At 39.4% G+C, this 21,358-nt stretch overlaps 1 protein-coding gene across 2 annotated transcripts in view; it reads left to right on the top strand.

Annotated features, from left to right (window-relative positions):
• Positions 1-21,358, top strand: part of TSHZ2 (teashirt zinc finger homeobox 2) — a 270,750-nt gene that overhangs the window by 48,520 nt on the left and 200,872 nt on the right. The window lies entirely within an intron of this gene.

Below are 21,358 nucleotides of genomic sequence, written 5' to 3'. Positions count from 1 at the left end.
AGTGGCTTTTGCTTCTCAAAACTGAAAGCTAAGATTCCCATGTTATCCCATGGCTCCAGGAGCTGGGGCTTTTAGAAAAAAAATCAACTATTGGGAGTCTTACAAAACAAGTGTTGGTAGCCCTGCTCACAGTTGGAGTTCAGCACCTCACAGGATCGGATCTTTTTTGCTTATTGTACTATTATATACTTAGGCATCTCCCCATACAAATCTTTCTATTCCACCTCAAGATTTAGGGAAGCGCTTGAATTGTCAGTTGCTTATTTCGGCCCACTAAGCACTTTGCTGGCACTTCAGTAACTCACACACATAAGACCTGTGCAAGCTTAGCTTCTGATAGTTAAATTTGCCCATGGGCCCCTACAATGTACCAGGGTTTCCTGAGCCCCTTAAAGGTACCAGGTTTCCACCATTGTCATCTCCTTAATTGACCATACCCTATGGAGCAATGTGGAACACCAAACTCTTCCAGATAGTTGGTAGCATGCCAGGTGTACTGCAGACTCAGAGGCAAGCTCTCTCATGACTGAAAGGAGGGGGAAGGATGAGAGAAAGGAAAGAGTGTGAATACTGTAGCTATAGTGGCTTAGGCAGTTAGAACAGAAGATCAATGCCGTAATTCGTTCCCCACCTTAGGACCCTTCTAGTATTATCCAATCCTTTATTAGAGGACAATTGAAGTTCTGGCCTGTAGATCTCTCTAGCCAGAGTTGAGTTCTACCATCTGTAGTCTCATTGGTGGCTCCTCTGCATTGTCCTCCTGTCACCCTGTCATAGTGTTAGCTTCAGACCTGCTTACAAGCTACTACAGCTGTATGATGCTTCTACTACTATGACTGTGACCTCCTGTCAATATAGCCTTATTCCTACTCAAGTCTCTGATTCCTCACCTCGGGGCCAGGCTCGCTGTTGCTGCTGCTACAGTCCAAGTAAGAGCTCGCTGGCAGCTGGCCTATGACCCTTTGAGTCACTCCTCGGGAGGGGAAGCAAATGTGTGAATTGGCTGTTCCATAGATTCATCACACTAGCTTTGCATCTGACAATGGCTTTGATTAAAGGATCTGCAAGCATTGCACAAGTGCCAAAGCAGACAGAATGTGCCTGATTTCTAAAACTGTCCCCCAACACTTGTAATTCCAGGTTTTCACCCATGAATAACTGCTGACACAAAAGTGGAGTTATAATTAGCAAATGTAAAGCAGAATCACTTCAGTTTTGCTGCATTCAAGAATAGTGCTTGAGCTACCTAACTTGTATGTGCAAATACACATGTGCACATACAAATAGGAACATGCACAAAGTGTCTGTAAAGATAGAAGGTGGTTTGATAATAGATGAAAAATTGGCCTTAGTGGTGCTGTATGATGGATGGATATTGGAAAATAATGGTGAATGTTGTAAAAGGACTACAACCTCACTGCAGAATGAGCACTCCCATCCCTCCGCTGGCATGACCTAGGAACATGCTCTCAGGATTCCTTTCCTGCCAGAAGGTCTGTCTCTGGCAACATTTCTAAGGATGCTCAGATCTGTGGTTAAAGAGAGTATATAGGTGTTGAGTTTTTTCTCTTAGCTGGTACAAAGGAAAATAAGTCCATGGACAGGAAGGGTCAATAGAAGTAACTTCAGCCAATATGGAATCAGTACAGGCTATACCTGTAGCTAGGGTGACCAGATGTCCCGATTTTATAGGGACAGTCCCGATTTTAGGGTCTTTTTCTTATATAGGCTCCTATTACCCTCCACCCCCTGTCCCGATTTTTCACATTTGCTGTCTGGTTAGGTCACCCTACCTGTAGCACAGCTGTAATAAAGATGTACGTAGAAGTTCTGGTGAGAGTCTAATCTCTGTTTTCCGGCCAGAGTCACATGACATAGATCAAAGTTATATCCCACCTCAAGAGCACTCCACATTGGACTAATTCTGCTCCCGCTGAAAACAATGGGAGTAGAATTAGGCCAACACTGAGCGTTTCTGAAAATCCCATCCTATGTGTAGAATACCCCCGCCATATCAGTTAGCCCAACTGCCACCTGCGCTTCCCTCAAGTCCCTCTTAAACTCAGCAATCCTCACAAGGAGTTAGTTTTTATTCCCTGCTTCTTGTTTTCCCAGCACATCCCTCCTTGATTCATCAGGCTGTTAAACACTTGGCAGCATATTGTTGGCACTAAACAAATAATAAAAATAACAAAAATAAAACACTACATAAAAGGCAGCTATTTTAACACGCTGCATTCTGTCTCAAGGAAACGTCAGGGACATTAACGAAAAAGATCCCTGGGAGGGTATAGTTTCACCCCGGGGAATTTTTTTTTTCTTTGCCATCTTGCTCTTTTCGTTATTGATCTGGGGAAAAATCAAATGACAAATGCTCAAAACTTTGCATCCCCATTTAAAGTTGTCCAGGGTGGTGCCTCTTCTTCAGTTTTGCTCACATGTTAATAAATTTTTCTCATTTGTGAGAGTCACTGAACAGAGCCTGTGAATTGTTTTACCCAGTAGGGGGTAGAGCAATAGTGAAGCATTGTGATTAAGTACTGTTGGAACCTCTTGCCTTCCTCACTGAGTGGGAGGCACCATTAGTAGTAAAAGTAATTACCTGTGTAGAACATGCTGATTGCATTGAGTATCTACTACATGATACCAAGAGTCTTGTAAACGTTAGGGGCTGTAAGAGATCTTCATTTGCTAATTTTACATTTTAAGCAGCAGCACATAATTTTTTTAATGCGTTGGTGTTTAAATTACAAATAAGCTTTGTAAAGAGCTTTCCCCCAAGATTAGTCTTTTCTCATCAAAGGTTGCTTTGGAAAAAAAAAAGAAGTTCTGAAAATCACACAGAAGAAATGAAATGTAAAAGTGATATGAACTAGAAATGGGAATGAGCTACAAAGATGGACTCAAGATACCAAATATCCCTGCAGTTTAGGGATGATCCTTTGGAGCTAAATTGTGGTGCTGTCAATGGGAACTGAAATGAACTGAAATGTGAATGGTCAATGGGAAATACCTGTGAATAAGGTACTTCTCAATGAGAGTTGGTGGCTCGCAATGACCTAAAACTGCATGCAGGCTCATTGTTAGTAAAGATTGCTCCCAGATACTATGGCACCAAAAGCACAGACCTCCTATCTTTTGTGTTAAGCTCAAGGAAAATTCCTTTTGCTGTGGGTATGTTGCATGTTATACTTGCTGGGGCCAGCCATTTAAGGGAGACATTCTCACATGCATTGAACCAGACTATGATATACTCCCTCCTGAGTACCTGAACTTGATAAGGGTTTATGTCCCATCTGAGTGGCACTACATAATAAACCATGACCACGTACATATAGACATCATGGATATAAACAGAGATGAAATCCTGGTCCTAAAGGTCTCTACCAGTTGACCTAAAGATCGTACCTCAAGGTGGATCTTTTAGCTCAGGTGGTAGAGACCAATATTCATAATATTGAAAGTCCCAAATTCAATCCCCACTGCTCAGCATGTTGTATGCATGTAAGCCATCCATGATTCATAATGGTTCTGATCCAAAGCCTGTTGAAGTCAATGGAAAGATTCCTGTTGACTTCAGTGGGTTTTGAATCAGACTCTATATTAAGGTCCAAGGTCTGGGTTTGGGTCCTTTTTTAAACATTACATATAGCACTCTGATTCTTGTGAAAAGCACATTACTAACTTGGCAATAAACTAAGGAGTGGGTGACTATTTATGTGTTAATATAGAGTCAAGCATATTAGTCCACTCAACTGAGAGCAGAGAGCAGACAGAGGAAAAGGGCGTGTTTTTCTCTTTCATTTTATTCATTTTATTTTATTGCATTTTATTATTTATGGATTGTTCCAGCTATTTTTGGAAGGATCTTAGGGCATGTTGATTTGATGATTGGGATAGGGCTTTAATGAATGTAGCAAACTCATTGAACGGGTTGCTTAATTCTCTGCCATGTTCTGATGGGACAAAAGCCTATCACAAGAAAGGTAAATCTGTGAGAAGTCTGTTTAGTCAACAGGTTTCCTAAATTTAGTTATTTTCTGAATCTTTTGCTGCTTGCATTGACACGAATAAACCTAAAACATATATATTCTTAAATTAAGTGAGATTTTCTTGAAAAATAATTTAGATGTAATATGTTTGTAATATTTCAGAATTACAACTACCCATTTTTTTCCTAAATATTATCTTTGTTTTATTTTTTGGGTTTATCTTCTATTTGCTTTTTTATAGACATAGAGTCCTGAGCAAAAGCAATTGTGATCACCAGTAAAACATTTGAGAAATATATTCAGTTGGTATTTTTAAATGCTACATTCACAGCTGTGGATATACAGTATAACTAATCCTCCACAAAATACTTAGGGATTTTATGACTACAACAGCCTCAGATAATGACTAGAAGCGTGTGAAAACTGGCAGTTTTCCATTGCAGAAGTTCATGCAAAAATTTTGTTCAGTCTCCGTCCACATGCATCCCACTTAACATACAGGTAAAGAAAAGAAAAAATACCCAAAAGCTCAAATGAAAATTCAGACAAAATTCAGATAAACTTCAGTGAGTTACACTCCGTTTGGGGTAGGGCCACGCAATATTGCACATTTTGCATGCTTTTGATGTAAAAACATAAATTTGCCTTGGTTGAATCAAAACTGGGCTCGTGCAGATTTGCTTAAACCGGTCCTACATTGATTCAAAATGTGTGTGAGCTTTAGCAAATCTTTTAGCAAACCAGGCCTGAGTTTGGCGTTTAACTAAAACCAAAATCAGGCACATTTTGCATGTCACTGAGCTGTGTTGTGCTCATTTCCCACATCTCTAACTACAAGAAATATCCAGACCTATATTTGTAAATATCTACTGTTCACCTACAGAGTTGATAGTGTCTAACTATCTTCAAGCAAACCAACTATACCATTCCCAGTCCATTAACCCGGCACAGAAGTGATGAATAAGTGTTTCAGTCATAGTGAAACATCTCCTTTTCTGGAAGTATAAATAATGGCTTGTTATGATTGGTTTAGCATTCTAAGGCTATGTCTATACAGCCCCACAGTTCAGACTACAGGGGTGCGAATAGCCTGCCAAAGTGCTGCACTGTAACTCCCCCTTGTGGACGCTGCAGGTGCAAACTAAAAGGTTCAAATACGACTCTATTAAAGTGAACTAAGAACCTTTTAGTTCATGCCCACAGCATCCACACGGAGAAGTTACAGTGCAGCACTTTGGTGTGCACACTGCCTTTCACACCCCCGTAGTCTGAACTATGGGTCAATGCAGGCAATCCCTATGTCCTTTTGAAGTCTTAGCATAATGCAACCACACTCATCTGCTAGGGGATACCTTTTAAAGCCTTCCCCATTGTGTTTAATGTTGGCTGCCCTTTTGTAGGCATATTTTTCACTGCTAGTAACTGCCAAACTGCCAATGGAAATTTTAAAAACTTGAAAATAAATTTTAAAAGGATGCCTTTAACTGGTGGTAGCATCCAAAGTGAAATAAGACATTTTGGACCCCATTATACTGGTTGCTGTACAAACACAAAAAAGACAATCCCTGATCCACTACTGATTAACATCTACAAAATTACAGATGAATATTATAGGCACACAAATAGAAGCCAGGCCTTAGCCCTGCTAAAATTGTGGTTTATAACCTATATTCAAAAAAGGGCATCATTTTTGTTTGTAATGTGGGCAGTTTCACCTATACTACAATTTGCTAAACTAATAGATTGTAGTCAAATGTGTGTATTGTATATATTGGTCCTAAACTGTACTGGCACAGACTTACAGTGAATGCAGATATTGTACTAGGATTATACACACAAGAAACAGGCCAGGATTTTCAATATTTCAAAGTACTGTAAAATCTGAGCGGTTCTGGAGCTATGTAGGCATGCATGTGCCTATTTAGCACCAACAAAAACATTACAGTCTGTGTTTTAGGAACAGTATCCAACATCTGTTGAAGTCTTGGTTCATGCCCATTGCTTTCTTAGATTCATAGAACTACAACTACAAGCAAAAAAATATACAGGAGGGAGGGGGAAATGAAATGAGATGTTTTGGTCCTAGTGAGTTTGTTTGTTTAAAAATAAAATATAACAAATATTTTTGGCTTGGAAATGTTACATGGGTTTACAGCCCTTCTCATAATATGCAAGCATGTCACATCCAATATTTTCTTCATAAAAGTGCACCCCAGACAACATTTAAAAAATGGGAAAAGAAATAGACCCTCAGCCCTGGACTCTGTAATGAAATTTGCAAAGGAAAATTCTAAATCTGTGATGGGGTGGGGCGATAGACTTGAACACCTGATGTTCATTAGTTGAGGGGTTGGGGGGGAACTGGTGACTTGAAGGCTTGGACAGAAACTGTTAGCATGATGTGGATTTAATTACTTTTAACAGTATTTGAAAATAAAGGGAACAGAAACCTGATTAGGGAAAACATTTCAGATTTTCTTATAATTCTTTCAAAGTCCACAAAGCCAAAAAATAGACCTCATCAGCCACACGTTGCCACACCTGTCAGGAGGAATTTGTCTTGTGGACAAGACTAGAATTCAGGAGATCGGTGTTCAGTTCTTGACTCTGTCACAGACACTTAGTGTGACCTTCATCAGGTAACTTAGGGTATGTCTGCATTGTGATAAAAGACCCGCGTCTGGCCTGGGTCAGCTCACAGGGCTTGGGCTGCAAATTGCAATGTAGATATTTGGACTCAGGCTGGACCCTGGGCTCTGATACCCCACGAGAGGGGAGGGTGTCAGAGCCCAGGCTCTCGTCCGAGCCTGATCATCTACACTGTTGTTTTTAGCCCCACAGCCTGATCCCCATGAGCCTGAGTCAGCTGGCCCCAGGCACTTAGACTCAGTGCCAGTGCAGACATATCCTCAAGGCTGGAATCTGATGCCCTGACTCACAATGAGCAGTACCTCTGAAGTAGTTCCAGTGAATCTAAATTCAGAATAATATACTATACTTGCCTTGAGTAAGGGCATCAGAATCTGATGTTCAATCTGTCTGTAAATTGGGGGTAACAATGTTTCTCTTATCCTAGCCTCCTTCTATCTTGTTTGTTTAGTTTGTAAACTCTTTGAGGCAGTCATTTCCTGGCAGGGGGAACTCCACTGAGTAACACCAAGTTCTTGTAAAAATGAGAGTCCATCCCTTCAGGGCAAGGGGAATTTTCAAGAACCAAGACTGTAATGGACTGTAGCCCCTTGCTGAGCTCACAGTTCATTATTATATCCCATACTGACTGAACAATTTATATACTGTGTACACTCACCAGTGCTGTGCACCATTGTGTGTTCACAAATTAGTCACCCGCTAATGAAATGCTACCACCACTGAGGTGCAAGAAGGCAATCGTTCTGTGCTGGCAATCCTTATACTCACCACCACATACTTTTAGCGAGAAGAAGTCTGACTGGGTTTTTTTTCCATTGTATATTTGTATTGCAGTGTGTAATCTTTAATACGATTGTTGCATCAAACATGTTGTAGCTGCTGAAGTGTTTCTCAGCTCCTTTTTGGATGCAGAATACCTATCTATCTAGGTTAGGGACTTATATGGCTCCCATTACAATAGCATCTGATTGCTTTACAATCTGTAATGTAGTTCTCTTCACTACGCCCCTGTGAGCTAGGGGAGTACCATTTTACAGATGGGGAAACTGAGCCACAGAGAAACTAAGTAACTTGCTCAAGGTCACACAGGAAGTCTGTAGCAGACCAAGGAACTGCACCTACGTCTTCAAAGTCCCAGGCTGGTCCACTAATGATTGGACCATCCTACCTTTCCATTCCCCTGAGGGAAGTCCCTTTTAGTACAGGTAGAGTCTTTTATAAGGGAGAACTTATACAATTAAAATGACAGATGGAATTTAGAAAAGAAAAGTGCAATTACCCCAGTGGGAATTTGGCCAGTTCACTGGATTTAACATCCCATCTCTTATGTGAATATGGAGTTTACAGCCAAAACAAAGTACATGATTCCAATTTACATTCAGGAACCTAAAAGTTGTGAACTATGCTAAAAACAAACTATTGTGAGAAAATAAGTGCCAGTCTTCCTGCAAATTGTATAGCTGACTCTGCAATCATGGGAAGTCTTCAGGGCTGTTCCTGACTTGGCTGCCAGTTTACATGGCAGGAAAACAGCCATTTTGCTCTAGTGCAATAATTCTTTAAAAAGGCCCATGAAGGGGAGGTTTTCTCTTCCTGCATGAAACAAGTTTAAGTTTTCAGCAGGGCTGCGTTTCTGAACCACCTTCAGGAGCCACTGTCTGGCTGAGACAATGCATTGTTCCCATTTTATGGATGGAAAAAATACAGCACAAATGAGTGAGGCCACCAGAAGGAGTCAGTGAAAGAGTGTGGATTAGAACTAAGGTGTTTGTGGCTCCCAGGCCACTTACCTCACCCTGCTTCTCATTAAACACAATGTTTAATTCTTAACCAGTAAGGGACTTTTTAAAAAGAGCTCAGCACATAGCAGCAGCTATTTAGGAACCTAAATTGGGGACTAAATTTTCAAACAAACTTAGCGACCATTTAGGCACATAGCTGAAGTGATCAGATTTTCAAAAGTGCTCTGCACCCAGCACCTCCCATTGGGAGCAACAGGTGCTGAGCTCTTTTGAAAATCTGACCACTTCAGTGAGGTGCCTAAATGGGAGCTGGGCTCTTTTGAAAATCTGGCCCTGAAGGCCTGATTTTTGAAATACAGCTTCCACTTTTGAAGACACAGTTTTTCAGTCACAGTTAATTACAGGCACAGCAGTGTAGTTAGACAGCTACATGCTTATCATTTTGCCTATTACAATGGAGGCCAGGTTTAAAAATCTGGCCCCAACTGGAATCTGGTGTCCAGTCTCAGCTGGACTCCAGTTCTGATGGTATCACAAATAAAGTTGCTTCTCAACACAGTTGTGTGTGGTGGACTTCCATAACATTTCAATTGAAATGACATGTTTTATTTTCAAATGACAGTTTTCACATTCAACATAGTACATAAACATTCAGATCATTGCAATGAGAGAAATGTTACATGTCTTCTTTTTAGGCTGATGATAATGCAGTCTTCCAAAATCAGAAATAGAAGACTTCCCTATTAGAAATGATTGAAATTAAAATTTTGGAACAAAAGCGCTCTTAGTCGAATACTAAGATATCGGGCTTTCTTATAAACTTGTTTTTCATGCCAATTCAGCTTCAATTTTAGACAATTCCAATTAATTTTAGTGGCCCCATAAAAGAGACAGAATAAAATAAGAAATATTGGGAGAAATTCTGCCTTCACTTGACCTCTCTGGGATTGGATGAGAGTAACTATGGTCAGAAATTAGCTTCTCTGGTATAATTTGGCCAACCATTTGGGGAGATTTCAGAGTAGCAGCCGTGTTAGTCTGTATCTGCAAAAAGAAAAGGAGTACTTGTGGCACCTTAGAGACTAACAAATTTATCTGAGCATAAGGTTTCGTGAGCTACAGCTCACTTTATTGGAGAGAAATATTCTTCCAGCCATTTGACTGGAACTTTGTTGCAACAGCACCTGTAGGCAGAAGTGCCAATGTGACTACTCACACACTTTAAATTAAGCATGAATACAACATTTTTAGAGTTGGAAAGGGAATTTTGAGGGACACAAATGAAACAACAAAATTCTTATGCCATATTTCATGGGGAAAGGTTTGCCATTGTCACACAGCTCTGATATTTATCAGAGAGTCACTGATAACTGCAGAACAACCTTAACTCTATTAATTGTTGACAATGACACTGTACATCAGAGCCTGAAAATGTTTGTGTTGCTAGCCGGTTTGTCCCCAGATGCAGCCTTAAAAACAAGACATGACCTAAGGGATATATGCTGGAGGTTGCAGAAAAATACATAATATTCCCTAGCATGATGTGAGTGTTCTTTTCAATAGCTACTTAGAAGCCTTTTATATTACTATATTATTATTCCTGTATTGCAGCCTTCCAAAATATATCAACAGCAGTCCCACTGTATCAATTTTCACATTGCAGTTCCTTTCCTATTGTTATTATTTACTTGTAGTATAGTAGCATCCAGTTATGATCGAGACCTCATGCTGGGTGCTGTACAAACACATAGTAAGAGACCGTTCCTGCCTTGAGGAGTTTTTAGTCTAAGGTCTTCTCTACACTACACAGTTTTGCTGACAAAAGTCAGCTTTTGTCAACAAAACAGTGGAGGTACACACACTGAAGGGCTCCTCCACTGATGTAACTCCCCGGCTATCCTGATGTATTAAAGCCACCTCAGCGAGAGGAATATGGCTTATGTTGGTATAGTTAGGGAGACTCATTGTCTGTGTAGACAATGTGTTCCTTACATCGGCAGTTGGATGTCATTCTTGTCAATTTCACGCTGCGCTTACGGCTTACAGATGAAGGCTGTGCACAGTTCAATGGTTTCATGTTATTTAAATAAATACATTAGTTGTATAATATAAACAAATAAATAAATAAGATCACAGTATTCCCTCCTGATGCTCTATCTAGCCATTATCAGTTGGCATTTCTTGTAGGCATGACAGTAGGACTGGGTCTTGGTGAGGTATTTGACGGATGATCGATAGCGGCTCTGTGCTAGTTTGAGCATGACTTTCCTTGTATAAATGGTAAAATGGAAGAAGACACTCATAGAAGGTGTCAGTCAATGGGCTGCTGAGGTCAGCGTCATTGTTAATTCCTACTAGCAGTACGTATAGGGTAGAAACGGCGCAAAGAAAATAACATACTGGAGAAAATTAACTTTTGCAAAATTTCGAAAGCCCCAATCCTGAAAACATTTAAGCACATGAGTAATCTCATTAACTTCAGCAGAACTAATCAAGGGCCTGATCAGCCCCCATTAAATTCAATGGGAGTTTTTCCATTAACTTCAGAGGGAGCTGGAGTGAACCTCAAGGGTCTAATCCAAAGCTCATGAAAACTAGTGGGATCCTTTTCATTGGTTTCAGTAGCCTTTGATTCAAGACCTGAATATTGGAGCTAAGTGAGTTGTGTGTGTTTGCAGAATTGGGCTCTTAGCGGGCATTGTGCATTATGTGCATATGGTCATAAAGCTGTAGTTAAAGAAATGGAAAGCATAGGTGGGTCTGTATGTTTTTTCTCCCATCCTGTCACATTTTCTATACTTCAAGGCAACGTGAAACATTTTGCCAGTTGTGGTTTTCTGGGAACAGACTGGTAAACCCTGACTTGTTGCATCCGTCTGACAGCTGACTCCCCTCACACTTCAGTGTCCCCAGCATTCTAGTGGGGCCAGAAACTGAACAGTGATTCAGCCACTAAAACAGGTCCAGCACACCAACAGTCTACTGTTTGCTGTAATAATGTTGGGGAAGGGTGAGAAGTAGTTTAACTCCCTTTTGGTCTTCACTTCTAAAAATCTTTGTCCCCTCTGCTGCTGGGACATCAAAAGAACATGCTTTGTTGAAATTTTCCAGAAAAGAAAAATGTTTAGAATACCAAAGCTTCAAATGGGAGGGAGCTGATGGCTCCAGTCTGGGCACAGATAATTGAGTTTGAGGAAATTTATAGCAAGCCTATCCTTAATCTGTCCCAGGAATTACTTAATTTGCTTGTTCTGTTCCATAACATAAGAAATTGTGGGGATACAAATTTAATACATTTGAGGAGCCAGTGTTACGGTTTACTGTGTCCTTGGACAGCTGCAAATCCTTCCCCAATGTATTTGCTTAATGTTTAGGCTTAACATGTTTTAACCACAAATCAGGCTACAATAATGAACTTGGACGGCATCCAAGTCTTATCCCTGAGTCCCTACAAACAACTCTAGTCCCAGGGGTGAAATGCTGGTGATCGACCTGTGAATACACTGAATCCCCTATCGTTTCGTTACATGTGCTGAGAATAACAAAGCATAAAAATTATGGGCCAGATCCCCAGCTGGTGTCAATCTCCTTTGTGCTGATTTACATCAACTAATGCTCTGACCCTACCAACAGCAAGTACTGTGTCTTAATCTACCTTTCAATCCACAGCTCAGCTAATGAAACCTTGCAACCCTTAAAATGTCCTGTCTCAAACTTGAATGTCTCCCTGCATCTGGGTTTTCTCTCATCAGCACTTTGAGACTGGTATTGCATTAAAAACAGCACACAAATACAGTGAAGCTTTTCAATAATGAAGTCACTTTATTTATTGTACAATTTCATCACAGAATACGTAGTTCTTGGCAGGGCAGTTCATGAGCAGGAAGCCTGTAGTTACAAAAGTATGCATAAGTGAATATAGGGACATATTGTTTGTCTTCTGTCTTTTTATTACAGGAAGGATATGGTGGTTTTTGTTTTTGTTTTTCTTAGGTTTTTGTTTTTTCTATTTCATTGTGTACTGGGATTTCCTAGGCTTTGCGTTAAACTTTAAAAAGTTTAACAAGTTTCCACCACTCCTATTATTCACATGTAGAGAGAGTCTGTCTGTTTTGAGATGGACTTTGTAGTCTATTCATGATAATTTTCATACCTTGGCACACCTTGCTGGATGATAAAGATAGCATTTCCCTGTTTGGTTGGCAGGAGGCTAGTGGTTAGTCACTGGGTTATTATGCCCCCAACCGCTCCCAGCCACCAACCTGTAGGAACCCACCTATAGTATTCCTCCTGTAAGTCTATTTTTGTTTTAGAAATCTTGTACTGTACTGATTTTTTTTCCTTAAAAAAAGCCCCAATCTACTCCCAAAATTATTTAGCTATACACATTGATGGTTCCTGCTTCCTATGGCTATTTGGTCTCCTAATTACAGTAATTTTGAACTGATTGCATGCTCTTTTAATTTAAATTAATCCAACAAAGAATGTATTTGATGAGTTTGGAAGGACCTAATGTAGTTTGGAAATCAAGGCTTCTTGAATGTAATATCCAATCAAGTCTTGCATGGCATCTCTGCTTATAAAAATCAATAGACCAAGAGTGGACTCGAAGCAGAGATCCAGGTCTGTCAAGCAGCACAACTCAAAGGGTTTGGAGCTTCTCTTTAGTTTGGATAGGCACTTATCTGAATGACTCCAAACCTTGGATATGCAAGCAAAATAGTCAATAGACTTATCTGACTGAATCCAAATCTCCTTGGTTTAGGATCTGAGGCTATATTCTTTTGAGAAAGTTCCAGCTATGTCACTGATTCCATTCTTGAAATCAGGAAGTAGAGAAATGTGATTTTAAAAGACATACCATCTCATTGATTTTGAACCTCAGAAAATATGAATTTTAAATGCACTTTGCCTTTTGGTACAAGACTCATTTTGGTTATTTTAGCCAAGCCAATTCTTGCCATTGTCTCTAATTTAGTTGCTTCTCTGGGTTATTATTAAAACCCAGTGGGTTCTTTCAGAAGTATCCCTTGCAAGTATTCCTAATGACTTTCTCATTAATATTTTCTATTGTTTTCTAGTGATCATTGTTGTTACAACTGTAATATGATACAAAAATTGAACCCAAACATTTATCATCCGTTTTCTTTTATGACACAAAGTTTCAAATATTTTTACCATTGAACTTTCCATGTTATAGGTCATATCATTTTGTACTATCACTGTAAAACATTTTTATTAGAAAAGAAGCAAGATTATTCTTCATGAGCTGCTATTACTCTAAAGTCCAATTAGAATTATTTTACTGGGAAGCCCTTGTATGAGAAAAGGTATCATTAACTGAAAATTAAGAGAAACTATTAACTGGGATTTGCTGAACCTCCAAATTCTGGAGGTTTAGCTTGGTTTGAATTGTAGGGGAAGCATCCAATCTGTTCTCAGATACCCCACATTATCATGCATTGTGTGACTTACTGCTAAATTATCAGACCAGCATCTGGCATGTCTTAAGTGAAATTTGTTGGGGGGGTGGGGAGGGGGATATGCACCATTTGATGTGAAATTTCTGCCACAAAAAAATGAAGACAGCCAAGTATTAAACACGGAGGGCTGATTTGCAGAGTTGAATCTCAAAGTCTGCATACAATTTCCATGTGCATGACATACCTACTGAGTCTGCACAGATACCACAGCTCTGCAGGCAAATTACAGTAAATGCACATAGTGAGCACATTAGTTGCCATTAGAAATGTAGTGCTTACTGCAGTATTTGTGGCTGATTACTATCATGCTATTAATAATTCATTTCATATTGATGTGAAAATAACTCCTGGGGGTCCCCTTTCAGGATCAGGGCCCTGTTCTGGATGCTGCACAAACATGTGCAGACACAAACATGTGCAGCACAAACATGTGCTGTTCCTGCCCCAGTGAACTTACAGTCAAATATGATGTAGGCACAGGAACTCACCCAGGAACTTATCCTTGCAACAAAGCCCGTTGCCAACTGTGCCCACATATCTATTCAGGGGACACCATCATAGGGCCGAATCACATCAGCCACACTATCAGAGGCTCGTTCACCTGCACATCCACCAATGTGATCTATGCCATCATGTGCCAGCAATGCCCCTCTGCCATGTACATTGGTCAAACTGGACAGTCTCTACGTAAAAGAATAAATGGACACAAATCAGATGTCAAGAATTATAACATTCATAAACCAGTCGGAGAACACTTCAATCTCTCTGGTCACGCAATCACAGACATGAAGGTCGCTATCTTACAACAAAAAAACTTCAAATCCAGACTCCAGCGAGAAACTGCTGAATTGGAATTCATTTGCAAATTGGATACTATTAATTTAGGCTTAAATAGAGACTGGGAGTGGCTAAGTCATTATGCAAGGTAGCCTGTTTCCTCTTGTTTTTTCCTACCCCCCCCCCCCAGATGTTCTGGTTTAACTTGGATTTAAACTCGGAGAGTGGTCAGTTTGGATGAGCTATTACCAGCAGGAGAGTGAGTTTGTGTGTGGGGGGGGGGGTGGGGGGGATGTGAGAAAACCTGGATTTGTGCAGGAAATAGCCCAACTTCATTATCATGCACATTGTGTAAAGAGTTGTCACTTTGGATGGGCTATCACCAGCAGGAGAGTGAATTTGTGTGGGGGGGTGGAGGGTGAGAAAACCTGGATTTGTGCTGGAAATGGCCCACCTGATGATCACTTTAGATAAGCTATTACCAGCAGGACAGTGGGGTGGGAGGAGGTATTATTTCATATTCTCTGTGTATATATAAAGTCTGCTGCAGTTTCCATGGTATGCATCCGATGGAGTGAGCTGTAGCTCACGAAAGCTCATGCTCAAATAAATTGGTTAGTCTCTAAGCTGCCACAAGTACTCCTTTTCTCTCCACAAACAGTGACCTAGTTTTATTCAGAGGAGTAATAGTTCGACTATAAAAAAGCACACAAAAGAAAGTCTTTGTTCCTATATGTTAATTATGTGTGGGGCTGATTCTGCAAACATTTGCACACGAGTAACTTTATTCACAGGAGCAGCGTCGCTGACAATAAGTAAAGGTCACAGAATTTGGCCCCATGATGGCTATGAAATGTGTTTCTGCACAATGATTTTTAGAAGCACTTAAGAACTCAAGAGCATTTATAATGTTTACACTAACACAGAGACTCTGAAGATTGTGGCCTTTGAACTTTGATTTTAGAAGTTATGGGACTAATCCGCCTCGTACAGAGAGTTTTGTTGTTGTTTTTTTTTATGTTCATTTCGAGCTTCAGGGGTTGCTTGAATGGGACAGGATTTGGTTGTAAGCTCCCCACGCTTTCATCTTTGGCCTTGTTACCAGTAACTATATAAGGAAAATGGATTTCATGAGATCAAGCTGCTGTGTTAGTACACAATTGATATGATGGACTTTTAATCACCTTACCAATAATAATAGAGATCACCAATTTGACCTATTGCTGTTCCACACAGAAAGGTTGATGATAATTTGCATAATATAAGAAAGACTGGAGTGTCCTCACCTGGACCTTCGGAGCTCAAAAGCACAAGCCCTGCATTTATACTCCATCTGGATCTTGATTAGGGAGACTCCTCTGCCAGCCATTCTGTAGTACTGTATTTACTCGCCTAAAGCATGTGTTGTTAATTCAGTGTGTATTAAGTCACAGCCCTACATCTATACAGTGTGAGCTCAGCAGGAAAATGTGAGAAAGCACTCTTATATTAATCACAGTGCCTAAAATAAACCTGGATATCAGAAATTTAAGCCTCTCACTGCTTAGCTGAATGCTGCAGCCTTGAGCATACTGTAAGGACTGATATTTCCTCTCTGTGCCGAGATGGATTTTAAAAATAGGCATTTTCTTAAAGCACTTCTCCTACTAAGCGCACTATATAAAATGTACATACAATATTTTTCTCCCACAGTTTAAGCAAACAGATTTTTTAAGTAGACATTATCACCTGCAGAGAGCCCTGTAATAGGTAATTTAGTATGGAGATGAGTTTTGTAGATTTCTGATTAATATTTACAAAAGGCTTTGTGTATTTTTGCTCTAACTAATGAAGCAGCAGATCAAGTTTAACAAAAAGGACACTGTGGATTGAAATATGGTATTTTGCCCATCAAAGTCTGCCTCCTCTCTGCTTGGCTTATGATGAATACTGTTCTTTAATAGCAGGCTGGTGTTCATGAAAAACTTATTACAGTGACTAAGAGAGAAGCCAAAAATGAAGGAATGCCTGACTGGCAGCAATCAATCACTTCCTTTTAAAGATGAACTGATCCTTCTTTTTTTAAAGTAACACTTCATAAAAAGGTCTCAAACACAAATATGCAAAGCATTAGAGCAATTACATTCAGCGTGATCCCTACAGTATGTCTGGTACATGGGTTAATCTTAGTGGGGTGTATATAATGAATGCAGTAAAATGGCAAATCTCTCTAAAAGAAGGCTCATATTAAGAGCAAAGCTCTTGTTAAATAGGGTTAATTATCTGGAGCAGTAAAATGAGGTTATTCAGATTAGTTTTTTTAGCTATAAGTCTCCACGTAGGTACGGTTTTTACATTTATTTTTATTGGGTTTTGTTTAAATGAAGATACAATGTTAAAAATAAAGTCAAAAATAAAGCATGTGTCTATCAACATCTAAATGTAGATATAGAAGCTGGGGGAAAACGTCTGAGCTATAGAATGGCCTACATGTTCAGAAACAAAATTTATGCTCATTTGCACGCCTAATTTGTAGGTAAAATTACTGTGATTATAAGCACAGTTGCAGTAAATGCATGTGGAGATTAGGCATACAAATGCATATACAATTAAAAATATGAAGCAATATATATATTAATTTGTATCCCTGTATGAGTCATTATATTCCTGTAACTAATTCTTCCTCTGCATTGACACCTTGGCTAGCAAAATGAAAATGCTTGTACTTAACACACAAATCACAAAAACGAAAATTTACAGGCATAATTATCTCTTATAGTACTGGTTTTGGTGGAGACAGAGACAGTGAAAGTGAGAGAGAAGAAAACAACATCTATAAAATCACTGAAAAGCTCCTACTCTATGTGTATCAAAGAAAAGCATAGATTCAATGGTTGAGGTATTATCCTGGCCCTATTCATGTTAATGGGAATATTGCCATTAACTTCAGCGGAGCCAGAATTTCACCCTAGATATAAAAATGTTCTTGTTCTATCTGGGTCTTCATAATCCTTAATCACTTGATATTGTCCCGTGTGCTTAGTATATACATATCTTATCTAGTTCCCAACATTCTATTTATTCTCTTAAAAAATCCTATAGTATTATGAAACAAAGGCCCCCAAACACTAGTAACAGTTGGACAATTACTGTGAAATTAAAAGGATGATAAACTGTAAAATCTTGACTGATTACTATAGAATAATTTCATATTTAATAGCATAATGGGAGTCATGGCTTGATTCAAAAATATTATGGTCTGATGATCAAAATAGCAAAATGTAGCAATGAAGTCCTGACTCCAGGTTGGTATCCCAGAATAAGTGCATGTCAGCATCTTTTAGTATCAACTCTTGAATAACATACTTCTAGGCATAAAACCTCAGACTGTCAGTGCACACTTGATGGCATGTGATGTTATTTACAAATTCTTTTGGGGAGGCAGTACTAATGGTAGGGAACAAAATCATGAACCAATTTCCACTTGGTTCAGAATGTCTTAGTACTGGTGGAGTACTCAATGGAGATACACATGAATTGGGTTTTTCAATCTTGGCCCAGCTGGAATTCATAAAGGGCCAAATTCACCTCTAGTGTAAATCAGCACAATTCCACCAACATCAATGGAGAAATGTTGTCTTACACTAGTTGTGGTTAGGGAACCTACCTACCTGGTGCAATAATATTTCCTTCCTTACCCATAATGAAGAACTAAAATGAGTGGTTTGCTCATCTCCTTTCAAAACCTGGGGTCAAAACACAAATGCTTACACAAGTCCAACTTCTGCATCAGTTGCACCAGTTTTAATATGGAGTAAATTCAGAGAAGACAAGGGTAGATTCACAACAAAGTAAACAACAGCAGAATTTGGCCCTTGTTTTTTTAGTCAGTTGTTACTCAGGTAAACTCCCATTGAGTAAGAATTTCAGGATTTGGTTTCTAAGGAACAGAAGGGGATATAGTATGGGTAAATATTTCAGTTCATTCAAGACACTTCGGACACTGCAATCATTCCATCTCCAAGGTAACTAAAGGCTTTTCTACACAGGGACATCCAGGAAAATTAATCCGTATTAACTAAAGGTGTGAATTTGAAGAGGATTAGTTAAACTGCATTAAAACCCTCTGTGAACACGCTCATTTGGAATTGGGGTGACCTTAATTTAGTTTAGCTTAATTCACTTCCAAAGTGAATTAAACTAAACTGAAGTGAGAACATTTTAATTCTGAATAACAGCATCCACACAGGGCTTTAATGTGGTTTAACTAATGCACTTAAATTCAAACCTTTACTTAATTTGTTTTAATTTCCCTGGATTTCCCTGTGTAGACAAGCCAGAGATCCATAAGTGAGCAACTATACCTAAGGGGGATGCAGAATTATTTTTGATTCCTCTGGAAATTGGCTCTTTCAGGTGAAGACTGAGGTTACTGAAGGACATTCATGCAGGCATTTCTAATGTGGCAGGTTGGCAGCCCACGGCATTACTGCCTTTGGAAAGAAAGAAAAATGTGCATTTCTGTGCTAAAAAGGTTGTGATACTATCATGAAAATTTAAAGAAAATGACAGAGTTTTCTTGTCCATGTCGGAAATGTCCACATTCTACAAAAACATGTTGGCCTTTACATGTACAAACATGTATGGAAAATAAGGAACATATTACATATGAAATAGCTTCAGGCCATCTTTGTGGCATTTTAAATGCTTCTAAGCTTTTGTGGCCAAATTCTGCTCTAGGTTTAGATCAGGGCTAAATCCACAGTTTCAGTGAACTTGTCCAGATTGACACTAGTGTAACTGAGAACAAAATTGGGTCCCTTTCTGTCTTCAAGCACTGGGCACAAATTAGTAGTGGGTGTTATACCAATGGAAAAAATAGTCAGCGAGAAGAGCACCAGGTTAGGTTTTTGGAGTTCAGCATACGATGGAAATATTTTCTCCCTTTCAGAATAAGAAAATGATATTTGGTGAAAATGGAGGTTCTTTCCCTTAGCAGAGATAGTGCAGGTTACTCATAAAAGTATAATGGCTTTCATTCAAAGGTGCCATATGGCTGCTTATAAGATTTCTGAACAGCACTTGCTGTAGCAGTAACTAAACAAATGGCACTATAGTACAATATAATACCTGTCAAGAACAGTGATAAAAAATGTTTTATTCCTCTACTCTGTCCTCTTTCCCCCTTTTTTTTCCTCTAGCGCTGTCTGCCTGTGCCAAGTAGCACACACTAAATGGTACTGCCATACTGATACTTCTCAGAACTGCTTCTTCACTTCATCTTGGTTCTAGTAGTGACATCTCTGGCTCAGGTGGCCTCGGTGAGCTCAGTTCTCTATCTTCTTGAGGAAGGAAGGATAGCCTTGGGTTAAAATAATGGACAAAGACATGTGTGTTATTTGCAGCTTTGGCCAGTCTTCCTCTGTGACTGTGGGAAAGTAATGTGGGTAAGCTCAAAAGAGTTCCTGGCCACAGTTTTGGGTGCTTAGCACCCATATTATGGCCAAGTATTCAAAAGAGTTTCATTTCCATTTAAGCATATTATGTAATCTCCCAGTCAGATTTTCAGTGGTGCTCAACACCCAGCAGTTACACTGACACTTATGACCAGATTTCTAAAGGTGCTCTGCGCTCAAAATGCGGAGTGCTTTTCTGTGAATCTGGTTCATAGGAACTTATTTTCAGAACTGTTGAAAATCACAATTCCAGTAAAAGTCAGTGGGAGTCAAGAGTATTCAGCACCTCTGAAAGTCAGCCCCTAAATATCTCTATACCACACTTCTCCTCTCAGGACTATGGGTATAACAACATTTCCCTATTTCCCTCCATCTTGTGAAGTGCTTAGTTACTTTACTCTAGTAAGGGGAGCCATAGAAATGCCCATGAGTAAATGTATTTATCTTAATTTTAATCAATGTCTCCTCAGGGCTCATTGACCTGGTTAGCAACAGAAAGACTCCACTCTGGAGTAGAGTATAGTTTTTGTAAATAATGGTCCCACCTGCTTCAGATGACAAAGAGGATGGAAAATGTTGCAGTCCCTGACTGCCTGATACACTTCACTTGTTTATAAAACAGCAAGTCCTCTGGTTGCCTGTGTTTTTTCCCCAGTGGGATCATTCCATGCTTACACCAAATGTCAAATACATATTAGCTTTCTCATCTGCACCCTCTACATTTACCTCTACACGATGCTCTCTTTAGGAATCACACTCTTGGGAAATTCAGTTTAGATGTAGCCCTCCATTTAAAAGCCAGCAGCAAACACATATGTAATGATTGTGATATGGTTGTGTGTCCCTTTCTTGGAATATTTCTGCAAAATATTCTAAATTCAAGATTTTGCATTATGTATTCCTCGGTCCTTCTGTCCGTCTGAACAGATAGGCAGCTCATTTGATGAGTTAACCATTCTGAACATTTTAATATTTTTGTGACTCTTGTACAGCTCAGCAGTTGCTTTATGTGGGACTACATAGCAGATAAGATCAGATTCACTCTGTGCCAATGCTACACTCCTACTGAGGCCTGACTGTACGTCACATGACAAAAAAATACGAATAGGTGGTCTTAATGTGCTCCTCTGGTGTTACATCTGTCTAGAGAGAATATAGCTTACAACAGATTAGAAGCAATAGAGGACTTGACATATACTGAGAGAGCAGTAAGAATGATGCTTGTTGACATTATCGACTAAACCTGTAGGGGAATTTCCTTTCTTTCTTTCTTTCTTTCT

Source organism: Caretta caretta, chromosome 13 (genome assembly GCF_965140235.1).
Source record: "Caretta caretta isolate rCarCar2 chromosome 13, rCarCar1.hap1, whole genome shotgun sequence".
Classification (NCBI taxonomy): domain Eukaryota; kingdom Metazoa; phylum Chordata; order Testudines; family Cheloniidae; genus Caretta; species Caretta caretta.
Note: the sequence above shows the minus strand (reverse complement) of the source record. Positions and strands in the feature narration are given on the sequence as shown.